Source organism: Capra hircus, chromosome 4 (genome assembly GCF_001704415.2).
Source record: "Capra hircus breed San Clemente chromosome 4, ASM170441v1, whole genome shotgun sequence".
In the NCBI taxonomy this organism is placed as follows: Eukaryota; Metazoa; Chordata; class Mammalia; order Artiodactyla; family Bovidae; genus Capra; species Capra hircus.
The window spans coordinates 65,374,676-65,384,507 of record NC_030811.1 but is presented as its reverse complement, the minus strand read 5'-3'; the positions used below and the strand labels follow the sequence as shown (position 1 = coordinate 65,384,507).

At 38.9% G+C, this 9,832-nt stretch overlaps 1 pseudogene; it reads left to right on the top strand.

Annotated features, from left to right (window-relative positions):
- On the top strand, positions 278–1,338 carry LOC102183934 (annotated as a pseudogene).

Below are 9,832 nucleotides of genomic sequence, written 5' to 3'. Positions count from 1 at the left end.
TGCCTTATTTCATCCAGTTTATCTAATCAAGCACCCAGGCTCTTAAGCAACCTGCAAGAAATAGGGATAATCATCTTTCACTCATCTGTACAGACTTTATGAATATTCCAAACAAAATAAATTCAGCTTTTTTAGTGCCATCTGCTCACGGTGCCGCCTCCTGCTCCTCCCGCCGCCACCCTGAGTCACTGCCTGCGCAGCTCGGCCGCTTGGCTCCCCGTGCTCGCCACCGGGGAGCTGAGCTGGAAAACGAAAGTTGCCATTTTTGAAAATATTTGGCATTTGTACAACATGGCAGACATCGACAACAAAGAACAGTCTGAACTTGATCAAGATTTGGATGATGTTGAAGAAGTAGAAGAAGAAACTGGTGAAGAAACAAAAATCAAAGCGCGTCAGCTGACTGTTCAGATGATGCAAAATCCTCAGATTCTTGCAGCCCTTCAAGAAAGACTTGATGGTCTGGTAGAAACACCAACAGGATACATTGAAAGCTTGCCTAGGGTAGTTAAAAGACAAGTGAATGCTCTCAAAAACCTTCAAGTTAAATGTGCACAGATAGAAGCCAAATTCTATGAGGAAGTTCATGATCTTGAAAGAAAGTGTGCTGTTCTTTATCAGCCTCTGTTTGATAAGCGATTTGAGATCATTAATGCCATTTATGAACCTACAGAAGAAGAATGTAAATGGAAACCAGATGAGGAAGATGAAATTTCGGAGGAGCTAAAAGAAACGGCCAAGATTGAAGATGAGAAAAAGGATGAAGAAAAAGAAGATCCCAAAGATTCACTTTGAACCCAATGAATATTTCACCAATGAAGTGTTGACAAAGACATATAGGATGAGGTGAGAACCAGATGACTCTGATCCCTTTTCTTTTGATGGACCAGAAATTATGAGTTGTACAGGGTGCCAGATAGATTGGAAAAAAGGGAAGAATGTCACTTGAAAACGATTAAGAAGCAGAAACACAAGGGATGTGGGACAGTTTGTACTGTGACCAGAACAGTTTCTAATGACTCTTTCTTTAATTTTTTTGCCCCTCCTGAAGTTCCTGAGAGTGGAGATCTGATGATGATTCTGAAGCTATCCTTGCTGCAGACTTTGAAATTGGTCACTTTTTATGTGAGCGTATAATCCCAAGATCAGTGTTATACTTTACTTGAGAAGCTATTGAAGATGATGATGATGATTATGATGAAGAAGGTGAAGAAGCAGATGAGGAAGGGGAAGAAGAAGGAGATGAGGAAAATGATCCAGACTATGACCCAAAGAAGGATCAGAACCCAGCAGAGTGCAAGCAGCAGTGAAGCAGGATGTATGAGGCCCTGAGGATAACCTGCACTGAGCTACCTTCTACTTCCATGGAAAGGAAGAATTTACATCATTTGACGAGCCTATTTCAAGTTTTTTGTTTGTCTGTTTCTCGTTTTTGTTTTTGCGTCCTAAAATAAAAATGTCATATACTTTTAGTTCTCAAAAAATATAAAATAAATTCAATTGTTAAGTTGGAAAATGTGCTCATCAAAACATAATACACATTTTAACTGTACAGGTGAACAATTAAATATTCAGAATACTAGACCAAAAAGACCATGTTAAAAAAAATACAAATAAATTTTGGGGAGGACCTGGAGAAAAGGGAACTCTCCAAAACTGTTATTGAGAATGTAATTTGTTAGAGCCATCATGGAAAATGCTTTACTGACTACGCTAAAGCCTTTGACTTTTTGTATGGATCACAAAAACTATGGAAAATTCTGAAAGAGATGGGAATATCAGACCACCTTATCTGCCTCCTGAAAAATCTATATGCAGGTCAAGAAGCAATAATTAGAACTGGACATGAAACAACAGACTGGTTCCAAATTGGGAAAGGAGTACATCAAGGCTGCTTATTTATTGTCACCCTGCTTATTTAACTTATATGTAGAGTACATCAGGCAAAATGTCAGGTTGGATGAAGCACAAGCTAGAATCAAGATTTCTAAGTGAAATATCAATAACCTCAGATATGCAGATGACACCACACTTATGGCAGAAAGTGAAGAAGAGCTAAAGACCCTCTTGATGAAGGTGAAAGAGGAGAGTGAAAAAGCTGGTTGAAAACTCAACTTTCAAAAAACAAAGATCATGACATCCAGTCTCATCACTTCATGGCAAATACATCGGCAAAGAATGGAAACAGTGACAGACTTTCTTAGTCTCTGAAATCATTGCAGATGGTGACTGCAGCCATGAAATTAAAAGACACTTGCTCCTTGGAAGAAAAGCTATGAAAATCCTAGATAGTGTACTAAAATGCAGAGACATTACTTTGCTGACAAAGGTTCGTACAGTCAAAGCTATGGTTTTTCCAGTAGTCATGTATGGATGTGAGAGTTGGGTCATAAACAAGGCTCAGCACCAAAGAATGGATGTTTTTGAACTGTGGTGCTGGATAAGACTCCTGAGAGTCCCTGGGACTGCAAGGAGATCAAATCAATAAATTTTAAAGGAAATCAACCCTGAATACTCACTAGAAGGACTGATGCTGAAGCAGAAGCTCCAATACTTTAGCTACCTGATATGAAGAGCCAGTCCACTGGAAAAGACCCTGATGCTGGGAAAGATTGAAGACATGAAATGAAGGGATGACAGAGAATAATAGGGTTGGATGGCATCATTGACTCAATGGAAAAGAGTTTGAGCAAACTTCAGGAGACAGTGAAGGGCAGGTAAGTCTGGTGTGGTTCAGTCCACGGTGTCACAAAGAGTTGGATACGACTGAGAGACTGAATAAAAACAACTGTGCAAAACTGTATGGATGTTCCTCAAAAATATAAAAATAGAACGACCCTGAAACTCAGCAATTCTACTCCTGGGTATATAGCTAAAAAAAGAAAAACAACAAATTCAAAAAGAGACACACACTCCACAGTTCATAGCAGCATTATTTACAATTGCCAAGGTATGGAAGCAACCTGTGTCCATCAACAGATGAGTGGATGAAGAAGATGTCACATATATGTACACACATACACACACTCATATACACACACAATGGAATACTACTCTGACATAATAAAAATGACATTTTGCCATTTGCACAACATGAATGGACTTGGAGGGCATTACACTACGTGAAATAAGATAGAGAAAGATAAATACTATGCCACTTTTATGTGCAATATAAAAAGTAAAGCTAGTGAATAAAAGGGCTTCCCTGGTGACTCAGACAGTAAAGAATCTACCTGCAATGCAGGGTTCGATCCCTGTGTTGGGAAGATCTCCTGGAGAAGGGAATGACTACCCACTCCAGTATTCCAGCCTGGAGAATTCCATAGACAGAGCAGTGTGGCAAGCTACAGTCCATGGGGATGCAAAGAGTTGGAAGGGCTTCCTTGGTAGCTCAACTGATAAAGAATCACCTGCAATTCAGGGGACCTGGGTCCAATTCATGAGTCAGGAAGTTCCCCTGGAGAAGGGATAGGCTACCCACTCCAGTATTCTTGGGCTTCCCTGATGGGTTAGACAGTAAAGAATTCACCTTCAATGTGGGAGTCCTGGGTTCAAACTCTGGGTTAGGAAGATCCCCTGGAGGAAAGCATGGCAACCCACTCCAGTATTCTTGCCTGGAGAATCTCCAGAAACAGAGGAGCCTGGCAGGCTACAGTCTATGGTGTCACAAAGAGTCGGACATGACTAGGCAACTAAGAACACACAGTGAATAAAACAAAAAAGAAGCAGACTAACAGATATAGAGAACAAACTAGTGGTTCCCAGTAGGGAGAGGCAAGAGGGGAAGGGGTAATATAGGGGCAAAATATTTGTAAAAAAAGATTATATGGAATCAAGTTTGTGAAACTTTTAAAAACTGTAAAGCACTAAAGAATTTAAATAACTTTTCATTCAATGAAAAAAAGGCTGTTTAAAATTTGTAAGAACATACAGATTTAAAAAACCTTACACTAGTTCAAAGTGTTTACTAAAACATAGTACAGATATAGAGATTTATGAAAGTCCTTTAACTAAATCATATAGGCAAACCATTCTCAAATCAAGTTGTTTGCCCAGTCTCATGTGTCCTTTGGAATCGGATTGTATAGAATGGAGGAATGACACAGAAGAGACATGGAGAAGGGGTAGCTACCCAAAGAATGAAAGGAGAAATCAGTACCAAATAAAGATTCTAGAGGAAAGTCTTATTGGAGGGAATAAGGCTGTCTTCACTAATAATTCCCAAAGGTATTAAAGGAATCACCTTCTTAATACTTAGATCCATTATCTTACAAAGATCAGTTAAATGATAAGCTTGATTAGTGAGATGAACAAGCATTGCTTGCTGCAATTTCTGTGCTGACATATATTGATAAATGCCTTCAAATATACTCTCCCTCTCCCCGTCCTTCATAGCTATTGACATATTTGTCCTTTTCCACAAGGAATTCTGAATAGAGAAGGCAAGAAAGCAAGTTTAGGGTTGCTGCTGCTGCTGCTGCTAGTCATGTCAGTCGTGTCCAACTATGTGCGACCCCATAGATGGCAGCCCACAAGGCTCCCGTCCCTGGGATTCTCCAGGCAACAATACTGGAGTGGGTTGCCATTTTCTTCTCCAGTGCATGAAAGTGAAAAGTGAAAGTGAAGTCGCTCAGTTGTGTCCGACTCTTCATGACCCCATGGACTGTAACCTACCAGGTTCTCCATCCATGGGATTTTCCAGGCAAGAGTACTGGAGTGGGTTGCCACTGCCTTCTCCAAGTTTGGGGTTGGGCAATACTAAAACTAAGGCCAGGTAGAATAGCACACTCAGAGTGGGTGTGGAAAAGAGAGGAGCTTTGAAAATAATTTTATAATTGAGCTAGATGTGAAATCTGGTTTGGTGCAGGCACAGTATTGACTGAGGAAACACTGTACCTGTAAAGTTTACTTTCAAGAGTCATTGCCCTTTATCTGCTTCATTTGTACTTCTGGGGACCTGGCGTACCTTTGTTCCCCATAACCTTCCATGTCTTTCTTTTTTCTACCCATTTGTCATCTCTTTATCCTCCTTCTAATTTCATTATTCTAACCTGGAACAGCCTTTCAATCTCTTTGCATCATTCTGGGTATCTGATTATCTCAGAACTGAAGACACTGAAGCTGAATGAGTATAGGAGTCAGCAGTTCAACAATTCATTCTATTCTCCATTAAGACCTTAAGAAGAATTGTTTTCCCCTTAGTATAAAAGTACACATTTATGGATTAAAAAACATGTCATATACATCATACTTCATATCCTGAAAGGTTTTAGATAATTTATAATAGCTATCTGATTTTCCATTATAATCATGTTTTATAATTCATATCATAATGCTTTATAATCTTATAGTTGTAACATTATAAAAACATCTCCAAGTTTGTATGCAATACTTACTTATACCTCTCACACTAAAAGATAATCAGAAATAATTAGCCTATTTTTCCAGAGAAAGATGCTTAACCATCCAAGGATAGCCATCATATTATTATGAGGGTGCACTGGAGCAGTGTGGGAGTTTGAACAATGTTAGAAGGCATTGTTTGGGGTCAAGACAAGATAATGAAGTGCACCAACAGAGCCTTTATACCAGCATTTTCTAAACTTGGTTCCACAAGTCTCAAGTATCACAAGAACATAGCAGTGGAATGTTTGCAAAATATTTTTGTTTCCAAAAGCTTAAGAAGTATACATTTACCTACATAAAGGCAATATGAGCTAAGTAAAGCACTAATGTTTTTGCTTTGCTAATACTATACTGATTAACTGTTGTTTAGAATTTTTATTGGCATTTATATATAAGTAATTAGTAAAATATTTTCTGATAAATTCATTAATTAAATAATTTGAGGTAGGCAAAAATCTTTCAGCTGTCATAAAACTTATGCTAACCAAGTAGCCAAAAGTTTCTTGAAAATGAAAAGAGATTATTGGGAGTCACTAACTTAGGCAAATGTCTGAAACAAATACGCATGGATGTTGGCTGAGCCTTTAAATATGTTCCTCTGTGAAAATCTGACTTTAGACATGCTCCTGGACTTCTTACACAGGAGTGACAATGCGTTAAGCCACCCATTGTAGTAGGACAGATAGCGTGAGGACTGGTACTTGAGCAAATGGATGCGGAAAGCAAAAGTTGCCAAGTTCCTGTGGACATGTGCATATTTGTGTTTGAAATATATGTTTGAAATTCAAATGATTTCTGGGCAGAGAATTTTATGCCTTTGAAAGGACAGAAGCAATCAATAAAATAAAAACAATAAAGGGTAAATGCTATTGTGGAAAAAGCATTTGATTGGATTATATTCTAGGCTCCAAAACTCAGGTGACTGGGAATTTAATTCCACTTATCACTTACCTGGGTTGGGAAGATCCCCTGGAGAAGGAAATGGCAATCCATTCCAATATTCTTGCCTGAGAAATCCCATGGCAGAGGAGCCTGGCAAGCTACAGTCCATGGGTTCACAAGAGTCAGACATGACTGAGTGACTAAACCACCACCACCATCACTTACCAGCGACGTGGTTTTGAGATAGTTACTGAATTACTTTGTTCCAAACATTTCCATTTATAAAATATAGATAATAATATATAATTTTAACTGAATGCTTGTATATATTAAGGACTCCTAAAAGAAAGAGCTGCTACTATTATTATTTATTTTCTGGATGACCTTAGGCAAGGCATTTAAATTTCTTTATTTTCTAAGTGTAAAATAAGGAACTATGATTAGATGATCTGTAACTCCTTAGACATGGTCACTGAGATAGTTTTAGAGTGCTTACAGTTTTAAAATACTTAATAAATCAGAACATACTAAAAATTAAACCCAACAGGGACTGAGTTTACAAGACTTACTCTCATTTCTCAGTGGACTGAGATTTGCTTTTTCATCACTAATATTGTATTTTTATACCTTGAACTTCATGATTACCCAAGTTTTTCACAGGTGAGTTATTTGTATTATTCTTCTGATTTCAAAATATAAATCCTGGACAGTCAGTCAGTCTTTCCTACCTTGTCCATCCAAAATGGACATAAGCCTCATTCTTATGTATCCAAATGTATAAAAGTATACTGTTTTATTTTTTTAACTGAAACCTTGAAATCTTGGATATTAAGGATCAAGATCTGTCACTTGAGTCATATTCAACTCTTTGCAGCCTAATGGACTGTGGCCCAACAAACTCCTTTGCTTATGGAATTTTCCAGGGAAGAATACTGGAGTATATTGTCATTTTCTACTCCAGGGGATCTTCCTGACCCAGAGATAGAACTCACATCTCTTGTATCTCCTTACTGGCAGGTGGATTCTTTACCACTAGCATCACTTGAGAAGGCCTTGGATATAAGAGATGTCAAATAAAGGTTGGTAATTGCTAGGCCAAACTTATCTAATTCCTAGGCAGTAACTGTGATAAACTCAGTTAGTTAATGCTAGCATAGGCTGAAAGGGGACTGATTCCTCTTCTCTAGATGGAATAAAAAAAAAAAAAACAATTTGATAGTGAATCAGTGGTGTTATCTCTCTTTAAAACAACCAGCATCTATTTTCTTGTTCTATGGCCTGAAGTGTGCTTTTATGGCATTTGACTAAGAGAGACTCTAACAAGCCATGGACTCATATACAGAGTAGTCATCAATCCTTTCTTTGCTGTCTGAATGTTAGGTTTCCAAATCTCTCCAGCTGAATAAAAGGTGAAATGAACTGCCAGATTTAAATTCAATACCCAGCTTCGATGTAGAATAATTATGGCTGTGCTGAAAACCTTGATAGAGTGATAATGAGTGGCCCAATCTACAATCTGTAATAGATCAACTAAAATATTTTACTCAATTCTTTCAGTAGACGTGGATCCTATATGGCTGTGAAATAGCAAAGACATTAGGCACTAAAACCTAAATACTAGGCCTCAGCACACTTCTCCCTCAGACACTTTTACCATCTGAGCCACCAGGGAAGATAGGCAAAATACACATACACACACACAATTTTTTTAAAATAGAACAAGATTATGATTTTGTTGAGAAAACATAAGCAAAGAAGTAAAATAATTTATAGAAATTTACACATGGAGAGTTTACCCATAGGCTTTCAGAGGAAAAGGAAAAAGAGGTAATAAATAAATAAATAGCATTTTGAAGTCTGCTGCACACTACACTCTGAAGCTAGACCTTCTTCTGTTTTCAGTAGCTCTCTGAAACCAGCAGAATATTTCAGTTCAGTTCAGTCGCTCAACATGTCCCACTCTGTGCAACCCCATGAATCGCAGAGCACCAGGCCTCCCTGTCCATCACCAACTCTCGGAGTTCACTCAGAATCATGTCCATCGAGTCGGTGATGCCATCCAGCCATCTCGTCCTCTGTCGTCCCTTTCTCTTCCTGCCCCCAATCCCTCCCAGCATCAGAGTCCTTTCCAATGAGTCAATTCTTCCCATGAAGTGGCCAAAGTACTGGAGTTTCAACTTTAGCATCCTTCCTTCTAAAGAAATTCCAGGGCTGATCTCCTTCAGAATGGACTGGTTGGAGTTCCTTGCAGTCCAAGGGACTCTCAAGAGTCTTCAACACCACAGTTCAAAAGCATCAATTCTTCAGTGCACAGCCTTCTTCACAGTCCAACACTCAAATCCATGCATGACTACTGAAAAAACCATAGCCTTGACTAGACGGACCTTAGTCAGCAAAGTAATGTCTCTGCTTTTGAATATACTATCTAGGTTGGTAATAACTTTTCTTCCAAGGAGTAAGCGTCCTTTAATTTCATGGCTGCAATCACCATCTGCAGTGATTTTGGAGACCAAACAATTAAAGTCTGACACTGTTTCCACTGTTTCACCATTTATTTCCCATGAAGTGATAGGACCAGATGCCATGATCTTCGTTTTCTGAAAGTTGAGCTTTAGGCCAACTTTTTCACTCTCTTCTTTCACTTTCATCAAGAGGCTTTTAGCTCCTCTTCACTTTCTGCCATAAGGGTGGTGTCATCTGCATATCTGAGGTGATTGATATTTCTCCCAGCAATCTTGATTCCAGCTTGTGTTTCCTCCAGTCCAACGTTTCTCATTATGTACTCTGTGTAGAAGTTAAATAAGCAGGGTGACAATATACAGCCTTGACGTACTCCTTTTCCTATTTGGAACCAGTCTGTTGTTCCATGTCCAGTTCTAACTGTTGCTTCCTGACCTGCATACAGATTTCTCAAGAGGCAGGTTAGCTGGTCTGGTATTCCCATCTCTTTCAGAATTTTCCACAGTTTATTGTGATTAAAAGAGTCAAAGGCTTTGGCATTGTCAATAAAGCAGAAATAGATGTCTTTCTGGAACTCTCTTGCTTTTTCCATGATCCAGTGATGTTGGCAATTTGATCTCTGGTTCCTCTGCCTCTACTAAAACCAGCTTGAACATCTGGGAGTTCACGGTTCACATATTGCTGAAGCCTGGCTTGGAGAACTTTGAGCATTACTTTACTAGCATGTGAGATGAGTGCAATTGTGTGTAGTTTGAGCATTCTTTGGCATTGCCTTTCTTTGGGATTGGAATGAAAACTGACCTTTTCCAGTCCTGTGGCCACTGCTGAGTTTTCCAAATTTGCTGGCATATAGAGTGCAGCCTTTCACAGCATCATCTTTCAATATTTGAAACAGCTCAACTGGAATTCCATCACCTCCACTAGCTTTGTTGGTAGCGATGCTTTCCAAGGCCCACTTGACCTCACATTCCAGGATGTCTGGCTCTAGATGAGTGATCACACCATCGTGATTATCTGGGTCGTGAAGATCCTTTTTGTACAGTTCTTCCATGTATTCTTGCCACCTCTTCTTAATATCATCTGC